Source organism: Octopus sinensis, linkage group LG8 (genome assembly GCF_006345805.1).
Source record: "Octopus sinensis linkage group LG8, ASM634580v1, whole genome shotgun sequence".
In the NCBI taxonomy this organism is placed as follows: domain Eukaryota; kingdom Metazoa; phylum Mollusca; class Cephalopoda; order Octopoda; family Octopodidae; genus Octopus; species Octopus sinensis.
Genome location: NC_043004.1, coordinates 12,039,221 through 12,060,233, shown reverse-complemented (window position 1 = coordinate 12,060,233; position 21,013 = coordinate 12,039,221). Strand labels below are relative to the sequence as shown.

Below are 21,013 nucleotides of genomic sequence, written 5' to 3'. Positions count from 1 at the left end.
ATCACTTCCATGGTTGTTCAGCAAGAAATTACAGAGCACTCATCTGCCATCTAAAGATGGAAGAGTCCAGACACACACACATACATTCTTTTATTTTTTTACTTGTTTCAGTCATTTGACTGTGGCCATGCTGGAGTACTGCCTTAAAGGGTTTTAGTCGAACAAATTGACACCATGACTTAGTCTTTGTAAGCCTAGTACTTATCCTATCAGTCTCTTTTGCTGAACTGCTAAGTTAGAGGGACACAAACAGCATCTGTTGCAGAGCAATGGTGCGGTGGGATAAACATGGACACAAAGACACACACACATAAACACACACACACATACATACATATATATAAATATATATATACACACACACACACACAACAGGCTTCTTTCAGTTTCCGTTTACCAAATCTAAGAAGGCTTTGATCAGCCTGAGGCTAAATTGAAGACACTTGCTGAAGGTGCTACATAGCGGGATTGAACCCAGAACCATATGGTTGGAAGGAAAACTTCTTACCACACAGCAACGCATACACATACATACATAGATACATAGATACACACATACATACATATGTATGGATCAGAACAGTTTGATTCAAATTCTGTGTCACTTAAAGTTTCACGGGCCAGTGGAAATTTGAATTGAAGTACCTCAAGTAGTATGGAATTGAAATCAAACTGTTTTGATCCATACATGTAACTCCCAATAAATGTGTTGAATGCCTTTCTTTCATTTGTCTTCTCACTTGTATATATATATATATATATCATCATCGTTTGACATACGTTTTCCATGCTGGCATGGGTCGGATGGTTTGACTGAGGTCTGGAAAGCCAACAGCTGCACCAGGATCCAATCTGATCTGGCAAGATTTCTACAGCTGGATGCCCTTCCCAACGCCAACCACTCTGAGAGTGTAGCAAGTGCTTTTCACAAGCCACCGGCACAGGAGCCAGTTAGGTGGGCCTGGCATCGATCACTTTTGGATAGTGCTTTTTATGTGCCACTGGCATGGGAGCCACATACATATGTATGTATTCATGTATGTATGTATGTATGTGTGTTTGTATCATATCTCTGTGTCTCTAATGAATGATGATATTATGCTAGTAGAAAATTAAAAAAAAAATATGCTAGTACTCCATATTATCAGGCAGAGTAGAATAATATTTATTCAAAGCCAAGCTTCCAAGAATTGCTACTCAGAGTTCCTTGTTTCCAATCCTATAGAATTTTACATTAATATATGGGCATGGCTGTGTGGTTAGGGAGCTTGCTTCCTAGCTACATGGTTTCGGGTTCAGTCCCACTGCGTGGCACTTTGGGTAGGTGTCTTCCGCTATAGCCCCGAGCCGACCGAAGCTATGTGATTGAATTCGGTAGGTGGAAGTTACTGCCGTGTGTGTATGTGTGCGTATAGCTGCTCAGTGCCTCTCCGAAAGAGAGAGAGAGGGATATCTTTAGTTGTATTTATAGTTGAATTAATCTTTGTAAAAAAAAAAAAAAAAAAAAGAAACCAGGAATATAAGGCAAAGAATTTCTTGCAATTTAAAATAAATTTATTCTCAAGATTGTTCATTTTCAATATCTCCACCATCATTATACATATACAAACCATGCTGCCATTCCAGAGATCTAGGAATGCATTTTGCAGCTGGTTTTCAGCTCTACTCAAAAATCCCATTTGTTATATGTGAGCACAAGAGCTACTTCTAGAATGAGGTTTACTTAAGAAACATTACTTTTTCATGAGTACAACTAATAAAATAATGTTCTTGTTAATTTTTTTCTTTTTTTTTGTTTGAAAATTGATAATTTTTTTTTTTTGATTGATGACCATTAAATGGATACATCTGGTTTGTTTAGAGAATAATTCGATTATGTAAGATATTTAAATTTTGAAAGTTAATATTATAAATTTTAATTATCAGATGAGTTCATAATGAAATTGTATAATACAAACACACACACACACACACACACACACACACACACACACATGTGACCTGTGTGTTTAAAATGTCTGCTTCTCATCCACATGCTTTCAGATTCTGTCCCACAGTGTAGCATCTTCGGCAGGTGTCTTTTACTATAGACCTAAGCTGACCAAAGCCTGATTTGGTCAAAGGAAAACTGAAAGAAGCCTGCCATGTTTATATGTATATGTGCATACATGTGTGTGTTCATATATATATATATATATATATATATATAAAAAAGAGGTGAAGACCAAAATCCTTCAAAGGGATGTCAAACATCCAAGTCTGCTGGTCCGTTCCCGTCTGAGCTATGAAAGGTCTTTGTACATTTTTGTTGGTCATAATTATTCATACCAATATGTAATTCCTGAAGAAGAATCTAATTTTTATTTCGAGAAGCATTTTTCATTTTTGTCTTTGGAAATAATTAGACTCCAAAACAATTTGTAGAATGTATATTGGATCTGTACCAACCTGAGACTGACTATTATATATGTATATATGTTGAGTATTGAATATATAAACAGATTGGCTGCTCATTTCTCTGGAATTAGTCAAATGCTGTAAACACCTCTGATGAGACCCCAATAAGGCTTGAAAATTGATTAAAGCTGTTCAGCAGTTAAATTTGCTATATGTATGTCTACAGAGTGGTCAGAGTTAGGAAGGGCATCCAGCTGTAAATATCCTGCTGAAACAGACACAGTAGCATGGGGTAGTCGCTACCTGGCCAGCTCCTGTCAATCATCCTACCCATGCATGCATACATGGAAGACAAGACATTAAACAATGATAATGATGATGATGATGATGATTTATACACACACACACAGACATATATATATATATATATACATAATTGTATATATATAATTATAATTAATGGTACTGAAAAACAGCACCAACAAGCCAGAAATTTCTAGCATGTTGGTGCAGTTTCTCAGTACCCTTAATTATAATTATAATTATATCTATATAATTATATATCTATATTAATTCTTACCTATATGGTTTCTATTACATGCTGGCTGCTGATAAGATTGTTATTTTTATAATGATTTTATCCTTATTCATGTGTATGTATGTATGTGTGTATATATATATATATATATATATATATATATATATATACAGTGTACATTTAAACATATCAGAGGAATCCATCATAGGATTCCTTACATGCTAGAGAGAACAGTTAAAACTGTTCTCTCTAGTGTGCAAGGAATCCGATGATGGCTGCCTCTTATATGTTTAAATGTACACTGTATTTATGTGAATAATATATAGTCTAATGACTAAATGTTTATGTGCTAGGCCACTGGTAATGGAAATTTCTATTTCCAATTACCCTTTGATATTATTTATTATATATATATATATTTACTCACAGAATGTTTACAAAATAAGGTGTGTGGTATTACGTTAAGTGACATGACGTATTGAAAGAATATATATAGGAGTATAGACGAAAGAGACAAACAGGAAATAAACATTTAGAATGTTACTAAATCCTCTATGTTTATCATCCAAAGGATCATAGTAATAACCTCTGGGCGATGATTGAAGAGGAATTAGCAACATTCTATGAGTGCATCTTTCCATTTGTTTGTACTTCTATATATTATTTTGAACACACATACAGACACACACACACACATATATATATATATGAGAGGTGGCCAATGACAGCACCACCTGCCTGGCACCCGTGCCAGTGGAACGCTAAAAGCACCATCCGAGCATGATTGTTGCCAGGGCTGCTGACTGGTTCCTGTGCCGGTGGCACATAAAAAGCACGATTCGAGTGTGATGGTTACCAGTGTCGCCTTATTGGCACTTGTGTTGGTGGCATGGGAAAAACAACATTCAAGTGAGGTTGTTGCCAATGTTGCTGGACTGGCTCCTGTGCAGGTGGCACATAAAAAAACACCATTTGAGCGTGGCCATTGCCAGTACCGCCTGAGTGGCCCTTGTGCCGGTGGAACGTAAAAGCACTCACTACACTCCTGGAGTGATTGGCATTAGGAAGGGCATCCAGCTGTAGAAACTCTGCCAGATCAGATTGGAGCCTGGTGCAGCCATCTGGCTCGCCAGTCCTCAGTCAAACCATCCAATCCATGCCAGCATGAAAAGCAGACATTAAACGATGATGATGATGATGATGAGAAAAAGAGAGAGAATATACAGAAAACGTTTGTCAATTGATGTAATGTAATAGGTATGTACTATGAGTGCTTGGTTTCATTTACCACAAAACTCCAACATGAACTGCGACTGAAGTGTTGTGATGTTCAAACTGCTTATCAAAAGTGGCTTGAAGTGGTTTCTCCTTGCGTGGGTGAATATTATATTTCTATACCAATATAATATATATATATATATATATATATATATATAAATAATAAGGCACTAAAAGAGAATGACTCTCCCCAGACACAACAGAATAAGCTTCAACACACGAACTCATATAAAGAATCTTACAAACCAAATCCAAAAACGAAATATATATAGATATATATATGTGTATGTATGTATGTACGTATGTATGCAGGTATAACTTAGAGCTGTTTAAACCCTGTAAGGGATAAATATATCAAAAGGCATTCCAGGTAATTACCTCAGTAACTATAATCCTTGGTATAAGGTACATAGCGGCAGGTAACGTAACAGGTAAACCGTAGTTTCATTTATATAGACAACAAGAAAATGGAGGTAAAATAGTGTCTTTTGCACTAGGAAGCCATTATTTAATTAGTTAAGAAAGGAAGCGCAAAAGACACAATTATTTTTCCTCCATTTTCATATCATCTATATATATATGAGGGGCGTGTGTGCTGAAAAGTTCCTGGCTTTGGATAAAAGAAAATACAGGAGAATCAGTTAATTATGATTTTATGTAGCATATCCCCCTCTTAGACCCATACACTTATTGCAGTGGTCTTCCAGTATTTCTAAAGCCTGTCAAAGAACTCGGAAGATTGAGTTTCCAACCAGATTGTTCACAATACCCTTGTAGCCAGGAAATTTTCAGCATTCCCTTGTATGTATGTATATATATATATATATATATTATTGATATTAAGGTGGCCTTCCATATTTTCTTTTGAAAAGGGCTTTACAACCCATTATTTATAGCCTATTATTTATAGCTTTCTATGTGCTTTGAGAACCAATTTCAGAAACAGAATATATATATATGTATATGTATATCATAGTTTTATGAATTATGGGTGTACATCAGTGCATATGCGGCATAATCATGCTGCACATTACGAAATGGTGCACAGAAAATGGCATGTGCATGCATACGTGCATGTGTAACCATCAAACTATCAACATTCCACAGACAGCTTAGCACTTTGGATGGGGCGGGGGGGGTGGAGTGGGGAGCATGGGGGTGGGGTGGGGGTTGGAGTTGGGGTAAGTCATCAGTAGGATGCTAAATGACAATATAAAGGTAGGAAAATAATTTATCACAACGCTTACAATGACAAGAATGGCTGCAATAAAGACGGCAATGACGATGATGATGATGACAGCAATGACACTGGTGATGATGTTGAAGACAACAGTGATGCTGCTACCGTTGACGATGCTGGTGATGATGGTGATGAAGATGAGGATAATGATGAAAATGGTGGTGGTGTTGGTGATGATGATGATTATAATGATAATGATGAACACGATGGTGGTATTGATGATGAGGGTTGTGATGGTGATGATGGTGATGATAATAATGGTGATGATGATGATAATGATGATAATGATGATGATGAAGATGGTGGTCGTGATGGTAGTGGTGATGATCATGACGACAATGGTGATAATGATGATGATGATGATGTTAGGGATGAATAATTAATATTTAATACAACGAGGTATCAGAAAGGGAAAACAAAAAGGTGAGATAGTGTGGTGTTCTCATTAATAAGCTTAAAGCCCTCCACTACCCCTCCACTACCACCACCACCACCACCACCAACGCTGCCACTACCCTTCACCTACACTGCGTCTACCCCACTAGGGGTTAATAAATTATCTCTTATCATTATTCATAACTGTCCCCTTGGGTGTGCAGAGGTGCGGTGGTCATGGCAATGGAGAGAAAGAGAAAGAGAAGAGCTAGTAATATTACTGATACTTTACAATCGAACGGCGCTGCACACTTACTGTGCACCCTTCCATTTCCTTGCTGCATGTCATATATTTTTCAACAATGCCGGGTGTCATACTCCCTTTCTATCTATCTATTTATACCACGTATACCACCCCTACCACTGCAGCTGCCGTCATTATAGACATCACCATTGTCACTATAATAACCATTACTGCCACCACAACCACCACCACCACCACCACCACCACCACCACTACCACCACCAACATTATTGCCATTGCTACCACTATGACCATCACTACCAACTACATCTCTGTACAATCCCCAACACTATCACCAAAACCCTAATATTATTACTGTTATCATAAATAAACACACACACACACACACACATATATATGTATATATTCTTTTATTTGTTTCAGTCATTTGACTGCAGCCATGCTGGAGCACCACTTTTAGTCGAGCAAATCGACCCCAAGACTTATTCTTTGTAAGACTAGTACTTATTCTATCAGTTTCTTTTGCAGAACCACTAAGTTACAGAGACATAACAAATCGGCTTCATTTGTCAAACAATGTTGGGGGGACAAACACAGACACACAAACATGTACACATGCATACATATAATATATATATGATGGGCTTCTTTCAATTTCCATCTACCAAATCCACTTACAAGGCCTTAGCTGGCCCAAGGCTAGAGTAGAAGACACTTGCCCAAGGTGCCACACAGTGAGACTGAACCCAGAACCATGTGGTTGGTAAGCAACCTACTTACCACACAGCCACTACTGCACCTATACAGGGTGTTCAAAAAGTCACTCTGCAGTAAGTATTTTATTGCAAAATAAATATAAGATGATATAAGACTCCAAAAGAAAATATTAGACTTTACAAGACTTCAAAAAACTTTATGAAAGGTGTTCAAAATTGTCATCCTCCATTTCTTCATTTTCAAAATGTAAGTTGACTTTTCTCCACATGTTTCGAAATACATCCTGGATGAAAAAAAAATTCACTACGGAGAGACTTTCTGAACACCCTGTATATTCTTTTACTTTGTTCACCTAAAGGTGGTGCTCCAGCATGGACGCAGTCAAATGACTGAAACAAATAAAAAGAATTAAAGAATGAAGGAAATAAGTAAATGTTTCCACCTTCAAGATTTTCTGAATCGGTACGACTGCGTAGTGAAATCAATGTGAGTAAACTCACTGCATCTGTTTTTCCTCCAAAACAACTCCAAGAAAATTTGTAACAATCTGTCTCTTACAAGTTTAATTTGTTCCTGAAAGCCGTTCGTCACCCAAAATAATAGTAAATCAAAACTAAGGAATTCAAGAGGGGTCACGGTGAATTCAAACAAGGATGTGCACTGACCGAAACCCAGATACCAACTGATGATCTCCCACTGGTACTTCCAGTTTGTCATCAACCATCGTTGTCAGTGTGTGCATTTGGTACTCACTGAATATCAACCCAAAGGTGGCGAGCTGGCAGAAACATTAGCATGCCGGGCGAAATGCCTAAACGGTATTTCGCCTGTCTTTACATTCTGAGTTCAAATTCTGTTGAGGCTGACTTTGTCATTCATCCTTTTGAGGTCGATAAAGTAAGTACCAGTTTCATACTGGAGGGGTCAATCAAATCGACTGGCCCCCTCCCCAAAAATTTTGGGCCTTGCACCTAGAGCAGAAAAGAATGAATATCAACCCAAGGGCTACTGTTAAATAACTCCAGATGGGCCTGAGAGGGGTTTGAACTCAGAATGTAAATGAACAAAGTCAAATAATCATAAGATATTTTGTCAGTGCCTTGACTGGCTTCCATGCTGGTGGCACATAAAAAGCACCAACCGATCATGGATCTTGCCAGCCTCCTCTGGGCCTCTGTGCCAGTGGAATGTAAAAAGCGCCCACTACACTCTCGGAGTGGTTGGTGTTAGGATGGGCATCCAGCTGTAGAAACACTGCCAGATCAGATTGGAGCCTGGTGCAGCCTCCTGGCTTCCCATACCCCAGTTGAACTGTCCAACCCTTGCCAGCATGGAAAACGGACATTAAACGATGATGATGATGATTTTACTGATTCTGCCAAGCCATATAGCCTTTTCTACCAGTTCTACCGTTCACCCAAAATTACATTTATTTTTGTGTCTTATCTTGAATCGTAATTTGTCCACGGTCCCCCATTCTATGCAAACATACACACACACACACACACATACACATGCATGTATGTACAGAGAAGATGCAGGTGGTTGCTAACAAAATTTACATGCACACACATGCATATACACACATACATATATGCATGCACACATGTTTATTTTTATACTCACACACACGTATACACACATACACACACCTGTGTCTTTTTAGACATTCACACATATACATACAAATACACATGCATACATGTGTGTATTTTAAAACCCTCACATACATGCACACATACAAATACACATGCACACACACATATTTTTACACACACATGCATACACATGTGTTTTCTCAAACAGTCACACACACATGTACAAATACACATGCATACAAGTATATTTTCACACACACATGCATACACACATGGAAATACAAATGCTCCCACGCGTGTATTTCTATATACACACACATATGCACATGATTTTACAAATACACACATACACATATGCATGTAATTGCATATACAGAAATACACACATGTGTATGTGTGTAAGTGTTTGTCTGAGTGTGTGTGTTAGCATGGGCATGTCAGTGTATGCATGTGAGTGTGTTTGCATGTGTATGTGTGTGTGTGTGTGTGTGTATGTGTGTGTTTGCATGTATAGGTGTGTGTGTGTGTGTGTGTATGTGTGTGTTTGCATGTATAGGTGTGTGTGTGCTTGATGCAGGTGTATGTGTTTGTGTGTATGTGTGTGTGCTCAGGTGTATGCATGTGTGCTTGCCTGTATGTGTGTGTGCCCATGTGTCTGTGCGTGGGCTTGCATGTATGTATGTATGTATGCTTGCACGTATGTGTGTGTGCTTGCATGTATGTGTGTGTGTGTGTGTGTGCATGTATGTATGAGTGTGTGTGCCTGCATGTGTGTGTGCTTGTGTGTATGCACCTGTGCTTGCATGTATGTGTGTGTACACCTGTATGCATGGGTGTGTGAGTGCTTGCATGTATGTGAATAATACCATTCCTGCTATTTGAAATCTCACAGGAAATTATGCCAATATTCCAAAGACCAATAACTGTTGCCATCATAGCAGCAATCAACCAGCACAATATCCCAGCCCCCACCCCAACCACTCAACCACCCTTCCACCTACTTCACCGCTCTAATAAGCTACCTTATCTTGTAATCAAAGAGATGATCTCAAGTCACATTCATGATAGAAATTCTCCAAAAAAAAAAAACAAGGCGGAATATAAATATCAAAGACTGTCGTTGAATATTTATTTCTTGACCTTTCGCAGAATTTTCATTAAATGCTTGTTTCTATTTTTATTGTTGTTGCTTTTCAGATTTAACACAATTTTTCAAATTCTTGCCTTAGGTTCATTTCAGTTATTTCCCTTAGCTTGTTCTATTTTTAATTATGTAGATTTCCTCAGTTGAAAATTAGTTTTTGAGTGTGTTTTTCCATACGTGCCGATGAGGTCTAATAGGCAGAAATATATGTCCAGTGATGTCCCTTGGCAGTAAAAAAAAAAATGAGAAAGGTCTATCTGAAAATCATTTTCGCAAACATATAAATTTACTTTGTATTTTCGAATTTCTTCATGTGGTTGGGAAGCAAGCTTCTTATTACACAGCCATACCTGCACCTGTTTGTTTACATTTAGAATAACATTGTGGGATAGGTGTGAAAAGCCAAATCTCATAGGTTTTAATATAAAACTGGTAGAATAAATGACATACACAAACACACACACACACATATATATAATGGGCTTCTTTCAGTTTCCATTTACCAAATCCACTCACAAGGCTTTGGTCAGCCCAAGGCTGTAGTAAAAGACACTTGCCCAAGATGAAATACACTGGGATTGAACCCAAAAGCATGTGGTTGGGAAGCAAGCTTCTTACCACACAGCTGTGCCTTTCATTTCTCCCATACCATAAGATGAACCAATAAAAATGCCTCTTCACTAGTGAAAATGAATGAGTATTTTACAGATATTTGTATCAATAATGTACTATGAAAATACCCCATCTGAAGGGTGTTGTCAGCTCCTATGTGCCCAGTCTCGTTTACAAGGTTTGCGTCAACTCAAAAAGACACTTGTCTGAGACACCATATGGTTGCATTGAAACTAGGACATTATTAGCATGAGGTGACCTCCTTAACCACTCAGCCATACCTGTATCACAGACAGACATATTCCTGAGAAAAGCCTATTTAATTATATACAGATACATGCAAAAATATATGCACATATAACTGTGTATATGAATAAAAGTGTGTATATATATGTGTATATATATATATATATATATATATATATATATGTGTGTGTGTGTGTGTGTGTATATATATATATATATATACATACATGCACACGCACACACATACACCACATACACATAGGCACACACAAACATGCACATATATACATAGATACATACATAAATGTATGCATACCTCAATCTATGTAAATAATGTAGATATTGATTTCAATTAATGTATGAAAAATTCTCCACCGGAATCGTTTTAATATTCCCAAAACGCAGCAATTCTTTAATTTATAATGTTTGAATTCTGACTGAATTATGTCCACATCCATGCTCAATGCCAAGTTGCTCTGTGGGGTGTGACTTTCACACACACACACACTCACACTATACATATATATATATATATGTAGATGAACCCCCTAGATACCTCCAAGTTAAAAGTCTGGAACCATCCTAAATTTTTCAGTATGTTATGGTTTACTGGCTGATACAGGGATCAATTAATGGTGATAGTATTAATATAATAATAATAATAATAATAATAATAATAATAATGCCTTTCATTACTTCATAATAATAATAATAATAATATTGTTATTATTATTATTATTATTATTATTATTATTATCATTATTGTTGTTGTTGCTGTTGAAGGTGGGGAGCTGAGAGAATTGTTAGCTTGCTGAGCAGAATGCTTAGGAACATTTCGGTCCATCTTTACATTCTGGGTTCAAATTTCCTCGAGGTTGACTTTGCTTTTCATCCTCTCAGAGTTGATAAATTAAGTACCAGTGAAACATTGGGGTTGATGTAATCGAATTTACCCCCCTCCCACCAAATTTCAGGCTTTGTGCCTACAGCAGAAAGGATCATCATCATTATTATTATTATTATTATGAAGTGAGTGCGTATGGCTTAGTGGTTAGGCTCTTAGGTTCTTAGTGGTTGCTCATGATTGCAAGATCATAAGTTTAATTCCTAGACAGGGTGGCGTGTTGTATTCTTGAACAAAACTGTCTCATATTGCTCTGTGATCACTTCAACACCTAATGCATGATACATTGTGCACTTGTTCATGCAACCTTCATTAGATGCAGGGAATTAGCAAATGTACAACACATACATTTGATCACTATAAGCAAATCCTTTGTACATGTCATTCAGCAAAAGCTGGAGACTCATACATCATCTTCAGCGGAAGAGTCCATCATTATTATAAAGGGAGTGAGCTGCCAGAATGGTTGACATGCTAGATGAAATGCTTAGCAGCAATTCATTCATCTTTACTTTCTAAATTAAAATTCCATGAAGGCTGACTTTGCTTTCCATCCTCTCAAATGTGATCAAATAATGACCTGTACCTGTATTCCAAAGGTTCATCCCTGTAACATTCTGTGCCACACTGAATCTCCCTGACAACTACATTAAGGGTACACATGTCTGTGGAGTGCTCAGCCACTTGCATGTTAATTTCACAAGCAGGTTGTTCGATCAATCATATCAATTGGAACTATCATCACTGTAACTGACAGAATGCCATGTTGTGTCCATCATTGTCTTAATGTCCACTTTCTATGCTTGCATGAATCACATTGTACTATTTGTGTCTGAGTAACTAAGGGAAATTAGCTTCTTTTAAATGAAACAAATGACTGTTAGCAACAGAAAGAGCACCCAGCTGTAGAAAATCTGCTTCAACTAATTTCCTCTCTCCCATGGAAACATGGAAAAGAGGAGATTAAAATGACAATGTTGATAATGCATATGCATGACACCATACACGTGTATATACTATACACATACATACATTATATATATACACACACATACATCATCATACACACATGTACATACATATAATGATATACATATGCACACATACATGGATATATTATTTGATATATGTAACCATAGATCAATGGTTATAATGTACATTAGAGAAAATCTAAGTTTCCAGTCGACACAGTGTCTCTAATTAAACTAAATTAAATACACAGCAAATTGTATGTAATTTAATTTACACACGCAGTGTCGGCGAAAAACTTTACATTTACTCTAAAGTACATTACGGCATCAAAACGTACACACAGCTTAACACGTTGTTAATTTATTAACGCAGTTTAGTCATGAAACATTTGGCTTTGTGTTTAATTGTTTTGTTTTACTGTTTTACTACAAAGAAATTTGTGTATGTAGATGTGTGTGTGTGTGGAGGTATATAGGTACATGTTAGTGTATGTGAGTGTGTTAGTGTGTATATGTGTACTTGTCTGTGTTGGAGTGTGTGTGTATTTGAGTTTGTGTTCATGTGTGTTGCTGTGCATCAGTCTTTTGGTATTATATGTATACATACATGTGTAAGTGTGTGTGTGTGTATGTGTGTATATATGTATGTATGTGTAGGTATATGTGAGTGAGTTAATGTATTTATGTGCAAATGTGTGCCTGTCTATGTAAAAGTGCAGATGTGTCTGCGTGTGTTCATGTGTATCTATGTGTGTTGCTATATGTCTCTGAGTAATATTCATATGTGCATGTGTATGTGTGTGTGTGGGGGGGGGAGCTCTGTACTATCTTTATCAGTCAATGTTGATTCAATAATGTTTTAATCACAAAGAAACCTGTCAACTTCAGACTTCTTATCTTGATCTGAGATGGTTTGTGAATAATTAGGGGTCTACGCAGGAGACAAACAGAATAATTAGGGGTCTATGGAGGAGACAAACACACAAGCAGACACACAAACACAGATACATATAGTATGTATTTGAAGGCACATGGCTCAGTGGTTAGAGAGTCGAGCTTGCGATCATGAGGTTGTGAGCTGGAATCCCGGACCAAGCTGTGTGTTGTGTTTTTGAGCAAGACACTTTATTTCATGTTGCTCCAGTTCACTCAGCTGTAGAAATGAGTTGCGACGTCACAGGTGCCAAGGTGTACCGGCTTTTGCCTTTCCCTTGGGTAACACTGGAGGCGTGGAGGGGAGACCAGTATGCATGGGCGATTGCTGGTCTTCCGTAAACAACCTTGCCTGAACTTTTGCCTGTGAGGGTAACTTTCTAGGTGCAACCCCATGGTCAATCATGACCAAAGGGGGTCTCAGAGATAGTATGTGTTTAATATGATTTGGCTGTATGGTAATATGTTCGATTCCTAACTACATGGTTCCAGGTTCAGTTCCACTGCATGGGACCTTGGGCAAGTGTTATATCTACTTAAGCTCTAGGCCAACCAATGCCTTCAGAGTGAAATTTTGAGATAGAAACTTAAAGTTCATTGTGTGTGTGTGTGTGTGGTGTGTGTGTGCATGGGTATATGTATCTATTAAATTTATTCTTACTGTGTTCCTGACTGATGAAGGAGGGGTCCTTCTGGGTTAATCCAGAAATTGGTCCAATTCAGGGATATTGGAATTTAAAAATTTCTTAGCTTGGTTTCCATGTTTTGAACATGCGGTGTATTTATAGTGAAAAATATTTATGTGGTTACACGATCTTAAGTCTATTTTGCAGCATATTGGCACAGACAATTTTTTTCCTTTGCCCTTAATTATAATTGTGTCTATGTATATCTCTCTCTCTATCTATATATATTATATATATATATATATATATATATATATATATATATTGCCAGATTAGAATGGAGTCTGGTACAGCCTTCTGGCTTGCCAGTTCTAAGTCAAACTGTCCAACCCATGCCAGCATGGAAAGTGGACATTAAACGATGACGATGATGATGATGATGATATATATGTGTGTGTTACTGTCTCCTTTCCTTAAAATCCAGTGATGTCCTTTGCTAAAACGGACTCAATAGAAAATGTGAAAATTCTTAATAAAAAAATATTCAGCTCTTCAAGTTCAGTTCTGCTGTGTGGCACCTCACTAACCAACGCTTTGTGAGTGAATTTAGTAGATGGAAACTGTGTAGAAGCCTGCCATATGTAATTTTGTGTGTGTGTGTTTCTGTCCCTGTCTCCCCACTGTTTGACAAGCATTGTTAGTTTGTTTTTGTCTTTGTAACTTAGCAGTTCAACAAAAGAGACTGATAGAATAAGTACCAAATCTGAAAACAAGTACTGAGGTTGATTTGTTTGACTAAATTTCCTTCAAGGCTATGCCCCAGCATGGCCACAGCCCAATGACTGAAACAAACGATGAAAGATCGTCAGATCTTGTTTAAAAGATGAGCATTCCTTCTTTACACAGACACTGAGCCACACACTTTACACACACACACACACACACAATGTATTCCTTATTCTTTTACTTGTTTCTGTCATTTGACTGTGGCCATGCTGGAGCACTGCCTTGAAGAGATTTAGTCGAACAAATTGATCCTAGGATTTAATTTTTGTAAGCCTAGTGCTTATTCTATCAGTCTCTATTGCTGAGCTGCTAAGTCATGGAGACATAAATACACTAGCATTAGCTGTCAAGTGATGGTGGAGGGGACAAACACACACACACACATATATACATACACACACACATATATTTTAATATATATATATATACATACACACACACACACATATATATATACTTATGATGGGCTTCTTTCAGTTTCCATCTAATAAATCCCTCACAAGGCTTTGATTGGTCCGAGGCTATATTAGAAGACACTTGCCCAAGGTGCCATGTAGTGAGACTGAACCCGGAAGCCTGTGGTTGCGAAGCAAGTTTCTTACTACACAGCCACATATGTGTATGTTTATATTAGGATATGTGCATATGTCTATATATATACGTTAAGCACAATGTATATCTAAATGTGTGTGCTTGTGTATATATATGTATATATATATATATGCAGGCATTGCCTATAGGTGCTTACTGAGTGCTGGATATACCCTATTATATGCAGATGTATGCTTAGCTATATTTTCAAATATGGGACAGAATATGAAATTAATGAGGTAAATTCTATTGACAGGTCTGCCACCCTGGGGTCATTTTCGCCCTAACCCTTTCAAAATCACAACATCAGAGAACACAACCGATTAATCTATATCAAAATCATTTATTAAACTTAATTGAAATTCCTGTCTATTCTAATTATTCTTAATCCTCAATTCTCTTAAATAATTCATCTTGTCTTTTCTTATTCTTCAATTCTGTTTAATTCCTGTTTGTTTATTCTACTATTCTTATTCTCAAATCCTGTAATTCTTGCTTCATTATTTTTATTCTGTTTTGTTCATGTTTAGCTATTCCAGTTATTTTTACACTTCAATCCTGTTTGATTCCTGTTTTTCTTCTCTTGCCATACCGGTTTCTCAATTCAAGCATGACAGTATATCACATGACTTTGGGTTCAGTCTTGCTGTGCAGCATCTTGGGCAAGTACCTTCCACTGTAGCCTTGGGCAAGTATCTTCCACTGTAGACTTGGGCCACACAATACCTTGTGAGTGGATTTCATAGAAAGAAATTGTGTATATACAACATGACATTTATTAACATACAAACTTCATAAGAATCTGCAATACGTCACATCATATTTCTCCCAACTCATCAGGTTATACAATAACTAAGAATCATATAATGACATGCTATTGTTTATAGGCTTATCTGCTTTGAGTTTTATCATCCCGGTTTGACTGGGGTCTGGAGAGCCAGTGGCTGCACCAGCCTCCAATCCGATCTGGAAAAGTTTCTACAGCTGGATGCCCTTCCTAATGCCAACCACCCTGAGAGTGTAGTGGGTGCTTTTCATGTGCCACAGGCACAGGAGCCAGTCAGACAGGCCTAGCATTTGTCACATTCAGATGGTGCGTTTTATGTGCCACCACCACAAGAGCCACTCAGCGGGTACTGGCATCGGTCATGATCGGTTGGTGCTTTTTACATGCCACTGGCATGGGAGCCAGTTGGGCGGACCTGACATCGACCATATTTGGATGGTTCTTTTTACGTAATGATAATGATGATGGTTTGTTATGATGATGGTTTGTAATGATGATGGTTTGTGATGATGATGATGATGATGATAGTGATGATTATCATTATGATCACTATCAAAATAATCATCTTTAGGTAGGAAGGCGATGAGGTTTATACTGGTAGTAGATGATAATGATGACGATGATGATGATAATGGGAATAGATGAATAAAATACAAGAGGAATGAGGTTTCTGTAAAGAGACAGAAATAAAAAATTTTAAAAAAAAGAGTATTAAAGAAAGAAAGGAAGAAAAAACAAATGAAGGAACGACTGGTACTTTAAAAAAGAAGCAAGATTTTTCTTAGCCCCCAACCCCACCCACCCCGTCCAGCTTTCTTTATTCCTCTACAAGAGTGGTGGGTTGAGGCGAAGTTGAAGGGTGTAGAAAAGTATATAGAATGAAAGGAGGCAAGAAAGATGGGGCAGCAGAATAAAGTAAATGGAGAGAGAGAGAGAGTGAGAGAGAGAGACTGACAGAAAGCAAGGAGGGGGAACAAAGTTAAGAGGGGACGAAACTGAGGAGGGGGGGGGCAGAGCCATAAAATGGTGAAGAAGATAGTAATAGAGGCAGTCAAAAGAAAATGGAAATCTAAGTGGATGGAAAGAGAGACAGAGAGGAGGAAAAGAAAGAGAGAGAGAGAGAGAGAGAAACAATAATATAAATAATTAGAGAGAGAGAGAGAGAGAGAGAGAGAGAGAGAGAGAGAGAATAGTAGTGGTGGGAGTTGGGATAATATAATAAAGAGAATTACAAGAGAGTGATAAAAGAATGAGCATGGTTTGGTACCTAGAACAAGCTGAAGTATCAGAGGAGGTGGTCGTGGTTGAGGTGGTGAAGGTAGTTTTTACTGTTGCTGAATTGTTCAGCAGTTTGTGACATTGTTCTGTGTTTCTATAAAATTTCTATACAACCTCAGCTCCCCACAACTACACATCATTGTCACAGCAGCCCTCTGCTGCTCCTCCGGTTTTGGCATATCCTTGGACTTATTGAAGTCTGAAAGATTTCTTTTATTGGTTCCACATAAGTGTTTAATGGATTTGTCTGCTGGTAATGGCAGTGGTGGCAATGAGGTGTGTGTGTGTGTGTGTGTGTGTGTGTGTGTGTGTATGTGAAGGTATCGAACACTATTGCGAAATCAGACAAACATTATCACAGCACACAGCACACCACAAATACTTAAATAACATCATCGCAGAATCGTATACCACATATATGCCGCAAGCACACAGTTACCGACATTGCATACTATACCATGCAGTGCTACACCACATCATCATCATCACCGTCGTCATCACCATCACAAACCTGACCAAAATCACAACCCACCGACCATCACTTTTGCATCACATCACTGTCCTCATGCAACTACGCAGCTATAATCAGAATCACGAGACACAAGCCCACCACCACACTATATCATCGCCAACAGACCAACAGCCGACGTCACACAACTACTTCATCTCCAACACACACCTGACCACAATCACACCCCATCACATCATAACAATCACAAAACGAAGCACCTCCAGGTCATGGCCCTACACCAGACCACTATGATAGAACACAGCATAACCATCGCAAATACAAGCTTAACATCACCTTTTCTACAAAACAGACCAGATGTAAGCTAGTGTGAGAGCTTTTATGTGGTGAGTCATAATCATCATCATCATTGTTGTCATTTTATGTCCATTTCCCTATTGAAAATCTGGTATGGGTTGGACAGTGTGACAGGAGCCAACTAGCCAGAGGACTGTGCCAAGCTTCGATGTTTACTTGGATACGGATTCTATGGTTGGATGCCCTTCCTCAGACCAACCACATCAGAAAAATATACTTGGTACTTTTTATGTTTGTTGTTTGTTTGTTCCTTCTCGAGCCATGCCTGGCTCATAAGGGCCGGTTTCCTGGTTTCTTTGGCGTATAGGTTCCCCACCCGGACGGGACGCCGGTCCATCGCAGGTGAGCTGCAAGATGCAGGAGGAAAGAGTGAGAGAAAGTTGTGGCAAAAGAGTCAGCAGAAGTTTGCCATTACCTTCTGCTGGAGCCGCGTGGAGCTTAGGTGTTTTGCTCATAAATACACACATTGCTCGGTCTGAAATTCGAACCCGCGATCCCTCGATCACGAGTCCGCTGCTCTAACCACTAGGCCATGTGCCTCCACATAGTGATTTTTATAAGGCACCAACACCAGACAAGACAACCTCAGCAGAAGGGAGAATAGTTTTGAGGGAGGTGGCTTCATGCCAGGTGATGAAAGATTAAAGTATGGTAGTAAGATATAAACAGGGGTCTTATTACAGAAGAAATACAAGGCTGCCCCAGTTGCTAAAAGAGAGAAGATGGTGAAGAGGGGCCAGGGCATAACCTCAGGTTGCAGCAGTGGTTCTCAACCAATTTTTAACTAAGGACCTCTTTGGTTCTTCTTTTACTCAGATGGACCCTCATAGCCACTTGATGTCTCAAAAATTCTATTACATTTTTATAAAGAAATATTATTAGTAATTGTATAAGAAAATATTTTTAAAATATTTTGTGTACTGTTGAAGTAAGACCAATTTATTCCACGTAAATTTTCTAACAAAAAAAAAATTTATATGGATCTCTAAGGGTCATATGAACCCCTGATGGATATATTGACCTCAATTGAGAACTACGGGGTTACAGGAAGGTGAACTCTAGAGAAGTGGTTCAGAGGACTAGATAGGGTGAATGGGCAGGTAAGGTCACAATAGTATAAAAGGAAGTAGAAATAGCAGCTGATCTGCTTCAAAGTACACTGAACCATCTTAAAAACAATGAAAGGACATGTTAAATGTTCTACACTTTTTATGTTCAAACTGGCCACATCTAGCTTCTTTCGCCTTTCCTACAATGTCATTCTAAAAATAAACAGTCATATCGTCAAAATGTTGAAGCTATGAGATAATGCACGATTAATTCAAAACAATGTGAATAGATAAGCATTACATTTGACGAAGTAATCTGAATGTTAAACGGTTAATCTTTCATTTCTTAAAGTACCCAGTCCACACTGTAAAGTGGTTGGCATTTGGAAGGGCATCCAGCTGTAAAAACCATGCCAAAACTGACCTCGCCTGTGTTGGTGCCACATAAAAAGCACTCAGTCTACTCTGCTGGGTGGCTGGTGTTATGAAGGGCATCCAGTGGTAAAACCCAAGTCAAAACAGACACAGAAGTCTGGTGCAAGCTCCTGTGTGGCCAGCTCCTATCAAACAGTCCAACCCATGCCAGCATCGAAGGTGGATGTTAAATGATGATGATGATGATGATGGTGGTGGTGGTGGTGGTGAATTGAGGAATATGAATATTTAGAACAGACAAACAAGAATAAAAGATGGGATGGTCATAGCTGGAATGTGTTACATTCTAAGTGCTCTCAGTCAGTAATAGAAATAGTTAAGATGAGCTGGAATTAAGGGTGGGTGGTCACAGCTAGAAAGCCTTTCATCGCAGGCTGCCTGCTCAGTCAGGAAAATAAATAAGAATAGTTGGAATAGACAAACAGAAATTAAAGGTAGGATGGTCACAGCTGGAATGCCTTTCATTACAGGCTTGCTCAGTCAGAAACAAGAACAGAATAGATAAACAAGAATTAAAGATGGGATGGTTATAAATTTGCTGTTGATTCGCTCTGTCAGAACTGAACTGGGTCTGCAACAACAACAACAACACATTTTGCATTAAAAACAACCACAGAACCATCACCAATAGCAACCATGACACTGCTATCATTAATACCATCTCAAATAGCATCTGTATCGTCTCTAGATACCACTGCTGAAGAGATGAATCGAGGAGGGCAGGCACATTTACGTGATAATTCAACATGCTAGATATAGCAGCTGAATTTCCTTCTAATCGCACCTTGCTATCTTACAAAAGGAAATGCTTGGATAATGTAGTCCTGGGCTCTCTTCACATTAGAAAAAGATGGGATGACCACAGCTGGAATGAGTCTGATCATAGCTCAGCTCAGTCAGTGCTGACCTGGAGATGCAAAACATCCAGAACAACATTTTTAATCCTTTTTCATTCTGCCAAACAAACTATTTATCACAGAGTGTTCCTACACCTGAGACCCAAAAGAGTTCCTTTATGTGGTTGTTTGGCCAGCTAGAAGTAACAGTTAGATTTCTATCAGATTACACCCTATTGGATTAGAAAATAAAATGGGATGGGATGGATACATTGGAAATTGTAGTCTTAGGTACACTGTTCTTTTATTCTTTTATTTGTTTCAGTCATTTGACTGCAGCCATGCTGGAGCACCGCCTTCAGCTGAAAAAGTCAGCTCCAGGACTTATTCATTTGTAATCTGAGTACTTATTCTATTGGACTCTTTTGCTGAACCACTAAGTTAGAGAGATGTAAACACACCAGCATCAGTTGTCAAGTGATGGTGGGGAGATAAATACAGACACACAAACATATATATGATGGGCTTCTTTTCAGTTCCTGCCAACCAAATCCACTTACAAGGCTTTTGTCAGCCTGAGC

At 38.2% G+C, this 21,013-nt stretch overlaps 1 protein-coding gene across 1 annotated transcript in view; it reads right to left on the bottom strand.

Moving 5' to 3' along the window:
• Positions 1–21,013, bottom strand: part of LOC115214964 (semaphorin-2A) — a 488,260-nt gene that overhangs the window by 290,509 nt on the left and 176,738 nt on the right. The window lies entirely within an intron of this gene.